General features: G+C 58.2%; 1 pseudogene; it reads right to left on the bottom strand.

Annotated features, from left to right (window-relative positions):
- Positions 1-4199: 4199 nt before the first annotated feature.
- LOC104384495 (GTP-binding protein Rhes pseudogene) lies at positions 4200-4826 on the bottom strand (annotated as a pseudogene).
- Positions 4827-13505: the final 8679 nt, after the last annotated feature.

The following is a 13505-nucleotide window of genomic DNA, read 5'->3' as shown; positions in this document are numbered from 1 at the left end:
CTCCACACATGGGCAGAACAGCCCATCTATGAAAAACCAACCCAAACTTAAACCACAGCTAATTAACTGCAAGGACCAGTGTGATGAAACCTCTCCAGTCCAGAGACAGGATCGGGAGAGCAAGTGCTGCTGCTGGAGGCTTTTTCCTGGATCTTGTGCCTTGGGGTGTTTAGCAGCCTCCAGCATGCAACGAACAGAGACCATGTCCCTCCAGGCCTCAGCAGATCCTGGTTTCTCCTGGGTCTCATTCACAGGGATCTTCCCCTCAATGTGCTGGATCTCCCATGTGCTGGAGGACTTCAAGCGCGGCTCTGGAGACCAGAGCCTCTTCCTTCGCTCTTCCCCTGACCCAAAGAGAAGTGCCCAGTGTGCAGGACCTGTCTCAGCTGCCCCTTCCTCCTGGGAAGGGAAGCAGAAGGAGGGCAAATTTGCTCCTCTCATTAGGCGTGTGCCTGCGGGATGTTTGCAGGGCCAGCTCTAGCCAACCTCTGTGTCCATCACATGTGCCATCCGTGCTCACCCGCCATCCCTCGGACTCGGCTTCCCGTGCTGCAGGTGTGCTGTGTTCGGCAGCTGGGATTGGTGTCTGGGGATGAAAAGCCATGTTGCTCGTTGCCCCTTGTTGAAAGCAAACGAGCTGCAGGTGCTCAGTTCTTCACCACATCACGGTACAGACACAGGTACAAGCCAGCTGGAGCCCTCAGGAGGGCTTTACCCCCACTGCATGACCCACCTGCCCTGTGAGTACGTTTTTCTAAATTTTTCTGCCAAAACACAGGTCAAACACAGGTTGCTCATCCGCATCTCAGGGCATGAGACACAGGACTTGCCTACTTTTGACCTTGCTCGGCACGTTTGCCCCAGGGGGTGTGGTGTTGGGGGGGGTGTTCCCCAGCTAAGCAGCCCCCTGCACCGGGATTTCACGTGAATGTTGCAAAAATAAAAAAGGGTTTTTTTGCAGGTGAGGGGCAGAAGGGCTGGGGAGTGCTGCCCTCCATCCCAACGGCATCCCTGCCCACAGCCCCAAGCCCCTTCCCTGCCTGGCCAGGGGGAGCGGGGCTACAGGTGGCCCGGGGTGGGGGGAGGACGGATGATACCCCTCCCACTGGTAGAGGCAGGGGGTGGGGGGGCTGTATAACGCAGCCAGGCATTGGGCATGTGGGATGAGCTGCTGGGTGAGCTCCTCCAATGGCTCCACTCGTTGCTGGAGGCCGGTACTGCGAGGGCACGTGGCGGTGGGACCGTCGAGGGGTCCCTGCACCTCCCGGGTCTCCGGCTGCACCTCCAGGATCCCACTCCCTGTGGTTCCCACACCTCCAGGATCCCGCTCCCTGTGGTTCCTGCACCTCCAGCATCCTGCTCCCTGCAGCTTTGGCACCGCCAGCATCCCGGTCAGCATCTCTGCACCAGTGGCTACTGGACCCTGTGGGTCTCAGGCAGAGGCTGCCTGGGATTGGGGGGGTCCCGAAGCGCCCCGGGGTTATTGATCTGCCCAGGGAAGCCAGCGATGGGGCACGGGGGAGCTGGGGCGGCTCCGCCAGCCTGAGCCAGGGCAGACCACTGGGAGCCCCAGACACAGGGGCTGTTTCCACTACGTGTCATGGATCAAAACACACAGGGGCATGCTATGGGGGCGGGGGAGGGAGGAGAGGGACGGAGCTAGCAGGCAGCCTTGCTCATCTCAGCTTCTGAATTTCACTCTGCAAAGAGGGTTTCTTCTGCTTTTAGCATAATACTGTAAACTAAAAAGCCTGATGCTCCTGATTTTAGCATAACCCTCCTCTGACACAGAAAGAAACCTCGCTCCAAGTTGTGAAGCTCCTGCAGGGCTGGGACTGAAGTGACAGGACAAGGGGCGCTGGCTCTAAGCTGAAAGAGGGGAGATTTCGAACAGAGATAAGGAAGATTTTTTTTTTTTTGCAATGAGGGTGGTGAGACACTGGCACAGGTTGCCCAGAGAAGTTGTGGCTGCCCCATCCCTGGAAGTGTTCAAGGCCAGGTTGGATGAGGCTTTGGGCAACGTGGTGTAGTGGAAGGTGTCCCTGCCCATGGCAGGGGGGGTTGGAACTGGATGATCTTGAAGGTCCCTTCCAACCCAAACCATTCTATGATTCTAATTAGCAAGAGTTTTGATCATTGAGGCAGGACCCACCGCACCATCTGGGAGGTGCCTCACTGTGGCCTGGTTGGGGCCGAGCGTGGGCAGCACTGGCAGGGACAGCCCTGTCCCCATGCAGCCGTGGCAGGTGGCCCAGACGATGGATATGGCCAAGGTGCAGCGTTACCGGTGGCTGAACTCCACACACCCATCCCTGCGCAAGCAGAATGCCACCACGTTGGGTTAGCTGCTGAAACTGAACTTCCTTCGTGTTTTGGTCCCTCTAGGCAGGAGCCCAGTTTTCCCCAGGAAAGGGCTTTACCCTGAGCTGCTCCCTGTTTTCCCGCGGCGCTGGGCGAGGAGCGGCTGCACGCCTTGGCAGGGCAACACGCTGGCAGCACCAGGCACGGGGCTGCGAGCCAGAAAGCGGTGAGGGCAACCCAACCCGTGACAGCCCTGGCTGGCAGCAGTGGGTCCTGCTGGAGCCTATCTACCCCCCTCCGCTGCCTGCTCCCCTTCCCCCCCCGCCTATCCCCCCCTGCTGCCTGCCCCCTCTTCTCTGCCCACCCCCACCCCTGCTGCCCACCCCAGTCTCATCCTGCACCGGGCTCCAGGTGGAGGATTTTACCTTCCCAGAGGTTGCTGTCATTGTGCCAGTGCCCACGGGGGACGTGGCGGTGGGGGACCCCAGCGAGGGATGCCCATGGGGAGGCTGGGCTATCCCTGCCAGCACCTTGGCCCCCCCCCCGCCCGGGCTGGGAAGGGTCTGAGGTCTCTGGATGCCATCCCGTGCCAGCCTGCCCATCTGGGCTGGGCAGGGGCATTTATTTTAGGGCTGGGCTTCTAAAAGCTAGGTGCTCCACATTGCCCAGCTCCCTTGAGTCTGGAGCGGGGCGGATGGTTCTTTTATCCACTAAACTTTAATATCATTATTTATTGTGTTTGTGCGGCTACTGAGCAGGTTAAATGCTCGTTACAGCAGCAATGGGCTGCACGAGGGGAGAGTAAATCAGTGCAGCGTGTGCTAAAGCACAGTAAATACTGCCCTGCTGTGCTCTTCTCCCACTCCTTTATTGTCACCTTTTAATGTGTCCGTGGGTTTTATTTCCGTGCATCAGCTGTCTTTAATGGCTGTTGCTCTTTTCTGTACTTGGACGCGAGATGAGCTCTTTTATTTTCAGTTACTCATGCTTGGTAAAAACTCCGGTGGTTAAATTGTCAGGAAAATCGTAGCACCAAGTGTCCTGGCACTGGCAGGGTAGGCTGGAGATCTGGGGAGGCTCCACCAGTGCTGGGATGCTCTAGACAAGGATGGAGCATGGAGGAGGGAAACAAAAAAAAAGCAGTGATAAGGGGTCTGGGCATAAAACACTGGTGTCAGGCTCTGCGGTGTTTGAAGCACAGGAGAAAGACATCCAGGCGTTTTCCAGCTCCGCTTTGCAACAACGTGTTTATTGGGTATGCTTAAAAAAAAGAAAGTCAAAAAGAGAAAACCAAAGAGCTGCATGGCGTGCCCTATCGCATGCTCTACACACCTACCCGAGGTACAAACCCAAAACTACTTTGGACACTGGATCTGTTGCCACACCCGTGGCTGCACCAGGAGGTTGTACATGGAAGCGCTTGGGGTGAGGTGACACAGGACCCGCATGAGACCCGGGAGAGCGGCACCGGCGGGTGCCATGTGGCTGCACGGGTGCCCGCACCTGCCTTCTGATGCCGGCAGCCAAAGCCCCGGTGTTTGTCCGCCTTTCCCAGCAAGCCAGGAGCTGCCCGCCACGGCACCGATGCAGCGTGCCGGCTGACCCGCAGCTGTTCCCAGGTACTGACCCACGGCCGTTCCCCGGGTACGCCTCCCGCCTTCCTGGGAATTCACCCTCTCCCCGGGCCCTTTCGGCACCAGCATCCCTTCCAGGTCCCTCCTCTTTGTCATCTCCAACTCTCACTGATCCCGGCAGGCTGGGTGGGGAAGAGGAGGGAAAGGGGTGGGAGGCAGCAAGGTTGGTTTCAGCCGAAGCAGCGCCTCTCCCCACCCAGCCCACCTGAGTTTCCAGCCGGTGCCGCTGCTGCCGGTGCCTTCCTCCTGGCCCTGGGCAGCGGCTCAGCACACTGAGCAGCTGTTGGTCTTGTTCATGGGAGGCCTCAGCACCTGCTCTTTGGGCAACGTCTCCCTCCTCTTGTAGAGCGCCGGGCTGAGACGGCTGGGCAGGTTGGCTTGCTGCAGCAGCTCCCTGAAGACCTCCAGGACATTCTCATTCTCCTTGGCTGACGTCTCCACGAAGCGGCTGTTCCAGTCCAGCTCCACCAGCGACAGGGCGTCTTCCGCCGGCACCTGCCGCTCGCCACCGCTCTCTGCCTTGTTGCCGACCACCACGATGGGTGGGAACTTGTCCTCCTTCACCTCCAGGATCTCCTCCCTCAAGCTCTTGATGCTCTCGAAGGACTCGGCGTCATCTACGGCGTAGACCAGGGCAAAGGCATCGCTGTTCTGGATCGAGAGCTTCCTCATGGCCGGGAAGGAGTAGCTGCCACTGGTGTCCAGGATTTCCACCTTGACCGTGGCCCCACTCACCTCGTACTCCTTGCTGTGCAGCTCCTCCACCGTGCGCCGGTGCTTGGGCTCAAAGGTGTCCATCAGGAAGCGGCGGATGAGGGCTGTCTTGCCCACGCCGGCAGCGCCCAAGAAGACCAACCGCACGTGGTTCTTCTCCTTCACCACCAGGGACATGGCTGGGCACAGAGGGGAGGGGATGCTCCACAGCTGGCGCTCACCCCACGCGTGTCCCTGGGTGGCTGCAGCCCCACCGTCCGTCCGTCTGTCCTCCCCTGCGCCGGCTCGGTGCAGCCAGGGAAGTTTGGTGCCACCTCCCTGCAAACTTCTCCCAGCTGTTGTGCTGCAGACTCTGCAGTCCCCAAGTCCAGCTCATCTTTTATCCTGGTTCCCCTGTGCCATGTGGCACTGGACTGTCCAATCTCCGTGGGTTGAGGGTGCTGAAGGAGGGGGGAGCAGGGAGGGAGGAGAGCGGGGTGCTCTGGGCCAATCCGCAGAGCTCAGTCCTGGAAAGCCACTCCAGCCCTGGAGCGCACCGCGCTACGTTGCACATTGCACATTGCACTTGCATCGCCCGCCGCTGCCGGTAGCGCCGGGGAGCCGACAGCATCGCAGCGTCGCGCTGCGCCAGCCGTCCTGCCCTTTCGTCCTCCCTGGAGATTCTTCTGGTGTGGGCTCGCTGGCAGCAGCGGAGCTGGGTGGGGGTCCCCTGCCCGTTGGGTGGCTCATGGCCGGACATGGCAGGGGCTGGCCGCTCACCCGCAGCGGTTCTTGAACTTATCTAGGGCTCGTTTGCAGACGGGGTTGCTGCAAACGTGCCCAACTCTTCTGTGAGCCCATGAAATATTTGACCTGACGGGAAAAATAAGATCTTGCTGAAACCCATGCGTCATAACCCCCGTGCTCGGCTGTCAGTTATTCTGTGGTTTTAGGAAATATTTAGCTTGAGGGGAAAACAAAACCTCCCTGAAAACGATGCACAGGGATCTCCGCGAGCAGATGCCGGGCAGGAGCGCTGGCCGTGACCCAGCTGTCACCCAGAACGGTCGGCTGGGTTATTGGGCGCGGAGGCGGGATGTGTGTCGGTCCCCGTCTCCGTGTGGATGGGCATTGCTTCTGGAAGCGGGTTTGCTCGTAGAGGCACAGGTTGTCCTGTCTGGATGTGTTTCTCAGCAGTCACTTTCCCTATTTCATGCCAGAATTGTTTCAGAAGCTGATTTATGCAAAGTGCAAATACAAAGGGAACTTGCTCAAAAGTTAAGTTTTTATCCTAAATATGTGCATTTGTGGTTTTTTCTAGCTTTGGACTAGTTCTGGTAGTTTTAATGCAGTCAATTTTCTTTCCATAGCAAAGTACGAGTTTCAGCGTTTAGTTCTGGCTGAATTTATTCTGTTGATTTAAAAAGCCCTTTTCGCAAGAATTATTCCTGCCTCTTAATTCCCCAATTCTCGTTACATTTTAGCCATGTTAAGAGTTTTCCCTATCTGATCTTATTATCAGGAGAGCCAAGAGATTGCATCGGGGTGAGCAGAGTCCTGTCCCCACCCTGGGAGAAGGGGAATGTTGAGTGGCAATGGGACTGGTGTCCAAAAACACCCAGTAGACCATGGCAACCTGTGGGGTTTTTCACCTTCACTCGCCAACATGAAGCTCTTTCTGGAGAGACTGTGCCAAAGGCGATGCCAAGGACTGAGCACAGGAGTCAGAAGGAGCTGAGGACGCAGAAGATGTGGTGGCATGGCCATAGGACCTTGATGGGCCGAAAACCAGGGGAAGGAGTGGGTGAGCAGAGGGTGCTGGGTATAGGCACGTGAACAAAGCAGTGATCGCTTTTTGGTGCCTGGCGTGCCGTTGGCATCAGTGGAAGTGAAGAACCGAAGATGGAGAGGACACAGGGCATGACGAGTGATCTCACCCTGGTTATGGAAGCTGTTAAAGCCAAAACCCATTTTTTTAATTAGAATTTAGTTAATGCTTCTTTGTGCTTAGACAGACACAGTGACAGGGGATTTCAGGAGAGCAGATGAAAGGGGTTTCCCGCGGTTCCTCCCTGCTGCTGTGGTGAAGCTTGGCAGGGTTCAGCCAGCTCCTGGGAGGTGCCGGGGTCCTGTGCGGTGCCCACTTTTCCAGTACTTCATTCTAAAGCCCCTCAAAACGTGGATCTTTCAACCTCACAACAGACAGCATCTCTCTTACAGGTGCAGAAATCCTGCCCAAGGTGAAGGAGGAACCAGTGGCAGGAGGGAATGGAGATCATGGTCTCCATACAACCTGTCCTGGCTCTAAACCTTCCCCGTTATCGCCAGCACCTGCCAGGAGGGAGCCGGGAGCTGATAGACATGCTGGGAGACACTGAGTAGCAATGCCAGCCTTGGAAGGTTTCCCAGATTGTGGCTGGGAAGGTGACCCTGGTGCTGTGGGAGCCAGCACCGGGTCACATTGTGATGGCTGACCACGGTTTGAGTCACTTCTGCAAAGAGGGAATGTCCCCTGCGTGGTCTGGCTGGAGTGAAGAGCCAGCCCTGGCCACACTGGATGGAGCGATGTGTTGCGGATGAGAAGCTCCCCTGCCCTGGCTCTGCCGCCTCGCACAGCCCGTCTGTACATCCCACTGATTTTTCACATCAGTTGTCTCCCCTTGGTTGTCACATCTGTGCTGCTATGGTTACCGAGAGCCTGGAAGGGTTTAAATCTTCCTCAGAGCAACGGAGGATTTCAGGGGTAATCTTGTTAAGAGATGAGCAATGAATATTTCCAAGGGCCTTTTGCATGAATATCTTGTTCCGTGGTAGCTCATGCCCACTGGCAGCAGGGAGGGCAGAGGACTGCGTGCAAGGAAGGGAAGAAAGCGCAGGAGGACGGATGTGGCGACTTGTTTTCCATTGCAGCCTTTTGTGTCCAGAATGATGGGCTTAAGTACTGCATTTTTCAAAGAGGTCTTGGCCAGCCAGCTCGGGTCAGATATTATTTAAAAAAAAATAATAATTAAAGCCTGTGTTTCCCCCAGGGAACATCTCAAGGGAACAGGGAGGGAGAACAGCCCCGAGCTGCTGGCAGGGAGGAGCGCAGGCAGCGGGAGGAAGAACAAAGGGACGACCGCAGCGATGGGCAGGAGCTGGGATGGGGCACGAACGAGCTGGGGGGTGGGTTTGGGGCAGGTGGAGTCCCACACCCGGCGTTTATGGGCAGGTCTGGAGCAAGGGGTGCTTGGAGACGTGTGAGAAGAGGGTTCTCGGTCATCCTTACCCCAAAGCCAACCCTCTGCAGGGCCAACAGCCACGGGGCGGTGGGATGGCCGGGAGGAGGTGAAGGATGGTCCCCAAGGTCCCAGCCAGTGCCAGGGCTCGGGCAGAGCAGGGAGCCAAGCTTGATCCGCTGGGCCAGCCCCTGCCTGAGCACAGCCCCCGCGGGAAGTTTGGGGCAGAACGCTGGAAAATGGCGTGTACGCTGCTGCTTCCCACCACACGCTGGCAGGGCAGAGCTGGGGAGCAGCAGTAGATGCAGGGATGAGGAGGGAGATGGACCCCGCTCCTGGAAAAAGCCAACGGCGCTTACAGGAGAAACTCTGGACTCCATATATCTCACGCTCCCCTTCCGCTGCTGTCACAGCCTGGGACGTGGGACACTGGTGCCTCTTGCTCCTGAGCCACGCACAGCTGCTCCCTCCATGCACAGGAGGGATGGAGCTCCTTGGCTGAGCTCTCCCCACAAAAGGTCCTAATGTTCTGCCAAGTTTTGCAGCATCTTTTACAACCATTCATATTTATTTCACGAGGAAGATTTTGATGCCTTGAAGTGATGATGTGAGGGGGGACCCAAAAGAGCACATGAACCTTTCCGAGTGCTCCCCAGCTCCGCTGCTGGACACGGCTCCGCTGCAGTGCTCGGATGTGCTTCAGTAAGACAATTTGCAAACTTCAGCACCAGCCCAATGTGTTTTTATGGACCTGGAGATGATACAGGGCTGACTCCTGCGATGGGATGCCCAGTGCCCCAGCACCCCGTGGCTTCGCACCCCATAACAGGGCACGGAGGCAGCAAAGGCAGCCTGTGCCCACGGGATGCTTCCACCCCCGGCCACCTCCTTGTGCCTCTGCCTCCTGTTTCTGCCCATGGTTGAATTCCCAGTACATGAGAGCAGCTGCATGTTCAGCAGGGCTTCCTGGCGTTTCAGCTGAGAAGGAAGCAGTCAGTAATAAGAAACACCAGTGAGTGTCCCCGCCGAGCACCATGTCCGAGACAACAGCCTCGTGGTGTGAAGCATCACTTCTCACACCTGGAATGAGCCCTGGATGGGAGATCAGGCAAAAATAGGAGCGGGAAGAGGGCTGGCAGCGAGCTGCCTCTCTGCCCCTGTCGCCTATGTCCGGGGTCGGCGAGGCATGTCCTTGTCCTCACCCCAGTGTGGGGACACACACAGGAAAGGGTTAAACCTGCCTCTCCCGGAGATTAAATCCAAATGGCCTTTGGTTTAGCAACAGGTGAGAGGAGAAATCTGAACCGCTGGAGCTTCCGCCCCCACTTTAGGGGGGAGCCGCGGCCCTCGCGGATGCATAGATGGATCAGCCATACGTGGTGCTTCGTGCCGTCTGGCTGGAACAGCGTGTCGCCGGACGGATCCTGTTCCCGGCGCTGGCGGGGCCACCGCGGGGGACGTGCCACCCAGAGTGGGGAAAGCCTGCGGCTTGGCCCCATTCTGGGGGGCACGTGGGGGTGACCGGCCCCAGAGGGGGTCACACCAACCCTGGCTCCTGCCAGACAGGGTTAATGGCTTAATTAAAGGCTGTAATTGCAGGGTGGCAAGAGGCTGCAGGTGGTTGCAGGAGGTGAGGGTTGAGGTTGGTTGTGGGGTGAGGGGAGGAGAGCGGGGCTAGATTTGGTGTCCTCCGGTGCTGGTGGAAGGAGGGACTGGAGGAGATCCCTGCTGGCATCACCAACCAGTTCAGGGGGACCGAGGACATCCTTGTGGCATGTCCTGCCCAAGGGGACAGGACCCTCTCCAAGGACGGGACTGATCGAGCCCACAGCCAGCCCCATGGAAAGCGATGTCACACGTGCAGCCCTGGGAGAGGGGGCTCAGCCCCGGTGCCACGGGCATGGGGGCAAAGGGAAGATGACCCTGGCACGGGCACTCCCCAGCTTATCCCTCCTCCAGGTGACCGACCTCTTGCAAGCGAAGAGGTCACCTCGGGTTTGAAAACCCACCTTGACCCAAGCCTCCCTTTCCTGCTGCAGCCCCCGTGCCCTGCACCGAGGGGCCGAGGGACCCGCGACAACACCACCGGAGCTGCGGGGAGGGGCCGGGAGCCCACGGACAGCCTGTACTAGACAACCCCGGGTAATAAAATCTACTCTCCCTGTAAACAAATGTCTCGCTGAGGACTAAAGGGATTTAGCGCAGCTGTTCTCCAGCTTGGAGGAGTTCCTAAAGCAGCTCTTATCTGCTGCCCGGGATTATTAGCTGGAGTGAAAAGCTCGCCTCTCGTCGGGCCACTGACACGGCTTTTCCAGGGGTGACACAGGGTGACGCGCTCTGCGGCAGCGCTCCGGGGTGGTCAGGAGATGAGGGGTGCAGTGCCAGGATCTCAGGTGCGTGTCTCTGCAGTCCTGCTGGTCCCGGTGCCCACCTCTGCCCACCACAGCCACATCATGTCCCGCCCCGTGCCTTCACCTCGAGACACACGCACATGGCTTCGCCCTTGGAGGGCCGACGGAGCCGGCAGCCACTCCCCTGATGGGCTGTCACCGGGTACATGGAGCGGGTGGTTCCCCCCGGTGCGCGGAGCGGCGCTGAGCCTCCTCCAGGCAGGGCCACAGCACAGTGGGTGGGTGGGCTGGGACAGGGACAGTGCTGTGACCCTCCCCACACACACTCCTCCATTTCACCCTCGACCACTGCAAATAAATCAGTCCGGGCACGGTGGGAGGCAGCTGATGCTGCTGTAGGCGTGGAAACCCCAAATCAGGATCAATCTCTTGCTGTCCTGGGCTCAGGTGCAGGTGGGGAAGGGCAGAGGAGCCAACAGAGCACTGGGGTTGAACATAGAAGAGGGGGGAAAAGCAACAGTACAAAGTGTAATAGTGCTCACCGGGGCAGGACTTGCTGCGGTGAGCTGGGGGATGCCTGGGAGTGCGTCTCGGGATGACTGATACATGGCCCAGCACGCACAGGCAAGGTATTTCCAGGAGAAACACGGCAGAATTGAGTAAGAACACCTCTGAAATACAGCGTGGGGTCCTGCCATCATCCGAGTAACTTAAACGTGAAGAGACAGCTGCTCTGAAGCTCAGAGAAAGCCTGGCACCTCCGAGGGATGGCTGAGGGCTTTGGGGAGCTGGGAGTGGATATAGGGCTTCTCGCGGCGGTGTCGGAAGGGAGATGGGATCTTGCACAGCGTTAGCACGAGGTCGGGTGCAGCAGGATCTGACACTGGCAGGAGATGCCAGACACCCCGGACTCGGTAGATGGGAGCACGGAGGTGGCATCACGGGCACCCCGCCAGCTTGCCATGGACCAGCCCCCTGCCTGTCTTCACCCACCCAGGGTGCTCCCGCCAGGCGGGGGCCTCGGCCCCTCTCTCCCGGGCTGTCACCGAGGCTGCCGGGGACGCTGCAGCCATCGTCACGTTTCGCCCTGGACCCCGAGCAGCCGGACTGCTGCTCCCGTCCCCGAGCGGCGTTTGCGGCCGCGCCGCCCCTGACCCGTGCCTTAATGCGAGCAGCGCTCCGCGTCGTGCCCCGGTGCCCAAGCAGGCAGACGGGAGGCTCTCGCCCTGAAAAAACAGCTGCTTTTTTTTTTTTCCTTCCGAGTGCATGAAAATGTCATGTTGTAAACACCCCCAGCGATGCTGCCAGCCCGTGGGACGCTGCTTGTCCCAGCCAAGGAAGGGCCATTCCCCAGTGACCATATGGCTTTGACTTTTTGGGTTTTTGTGCCACAGTCCTCTACCCTTTCCCCAGTGACCCTTTGTCCTTAAATAACAAAATAAACCTTTACATCATGGGGCAAAGTGGCCTCGGTGTTGTCCCAGATCCAAGCTGATTTTTGCCGTAGCCATGGTCAGGGTCAAACTGCTCCTTCTTTTTCAGGGCAAGTGCAAAGAATGGGCAAGGTTGAAAGCAAAAACAAACAAACAAAAAGAGGTTTCTCATTCATTTTACAAGAGAGCTCGATGTTCCCTCTGAACGTGCCAGGTCCCACAGTGTGGACTGCATGTCCCCTGTCCTGCGAGCCGGGGGAGCGGTGACGGGGACGGCAGCTCCTCCCCCTGCAACCTTCAGCTGCTGAGAACCAACATTTTGCTCCATTTTCCCCCAAAACCCTTTCGGGTTCATAGGAGGAAACTGGCCCCTTCTCCCCACGCCCCGTCCCCACTGCCTGGCCGCCCTCTTGCCGGAGCTCACGTCACCGTAAGGGCTCCTGACAGTCTCCGCTCTGCAGACGGTGCCGGGGGCTCCGGCGCGACCGCAGCCTGTCAGGACATTTCATTTTTAAAACATATTTTCTGTCGGTGAGGATCAGCCGCAGCCGTCCCTGCTCAGCCTGGGGGCACCATCCCGCTGAGCTCCTGCATCCCGGCCCCGTGTTGCTCTCCCTACTCCTAGCGTCCACTCCAGCTCTCTCGATTTCCCCTTTTTTTTTTTTGAAGGAAGCAAACTGGTGTTGGAGATGGCACCTTGCCCTCACTGCCCACTGTTGGAGCCTGCTGCCATGGGACTCGGCCCTGCCCCGAGGGACCTGGTTTGTCTCTGGCCACCTGTAAACCAGTTGCCAACAAGGAAAGGTCCCTCTCGGGGCAGGGGGTTAATGGGGCGGCTGCGTCCCCGCGGGAGCAGAGGTGCTGGGGACTGTCCCCAGCAGGACAGTGGCAGCCAGCTGAGCTGGGAGGAGTGATGCGCTGGGAACAAAAGATGAAGAACCCAAAAACACATTTGCAAGTGGGCAGGGGAGGGCAGGGGACATGGCACGAGCTGATCTGGGGATCTGGTGGGGAAAGGGGGTCTTGGGGCTCCCATCCCTGCAGGGCTGGAGGTCATGGATGCAAGCTGCAGTGTCTCCTGGCATCAGAGCTGCTCCTGAGTGCCAGAGCAGAGCTCTGTGGCTCTTGGGTGGCTTTGGAGATGGGAATGACGTGCACTTCACTTCCGTCAGCCTCCTCCGGCACCAGCGTGAAGCAGAGATGAGCTGGCAGTGGTAAGATACCCCGTGCAGCTGCTTTATGCTCAAAATCAGGTCTCATTTTTATCAAGGCCAGTGTAACTCCGGTGGCAGCGGGAAGGGAGGGGATGCTGATGTAAAACCAGGATTTGGAGACCTCTTCACATCTCCCAAACAGAGCCACGCTCGCCCCATGGGTCAGGCAGGACCTCCTGCAGCAGCCGGCCGGCTTTGTTTTCCTTGTGCAGTGACCTGTATGTGTGCTCATGTGTTCCTCTCCACTCCCTTCCAATAACGTTGGAAACAATTGCCCATATTTAACCGGAGCTGATGGATGTGGCTGTTGTGCTGATGCTAGCCAAGTTCCTTCTCGTTTCACAGCAGAGTCATGGGAAGGAAAAAAGTCCCGGCCTTCAATCTCCAGCTCCGGTTCCTGGCTGAACGCCGCAGGGTGTTGCTAAAAACCTCTGCAGGAGCAGCTGCAAGGGGAAAAGAAGTAAGATTTTATTTTTTTTTACAAGGTAAACTGAGTCAAGGAAGGTGAAGCACCTCTGTGTTCCCCACTCACAGAGCAGCTTCTTTAAAGGCAAAAATAAAAGTGCAAAGCTGCAAATTGCCATGTCCACCTGGGCTGCAGCATCCGTGGGGGGCTGCCAGCCGGGCTGGACCCCAGGCAGGGCTGGACCTGCTCCCTCGG

The sequence above is a fragment of the Tauraco erythrolophus genome, chromosome 20 (genome assembly GCF_009769465.1).
Source record: "Tauraco erythrolophus isolate bTauEry1 chromosome 20, bTauEry1.pri, whole genome shotgun sequence".
Lineage (NCBI taxonomy): Eukaryota > Metazoa > Chordata > Aves > Musophagiformes > Musophagidae > Tauraco > Tauraco erythrolophus.
The sequence above is the reverse complement of the archived record's forward strand: the minus strand, read 5'-3'. Positions and strand labels throughout refer to the sequence as shown.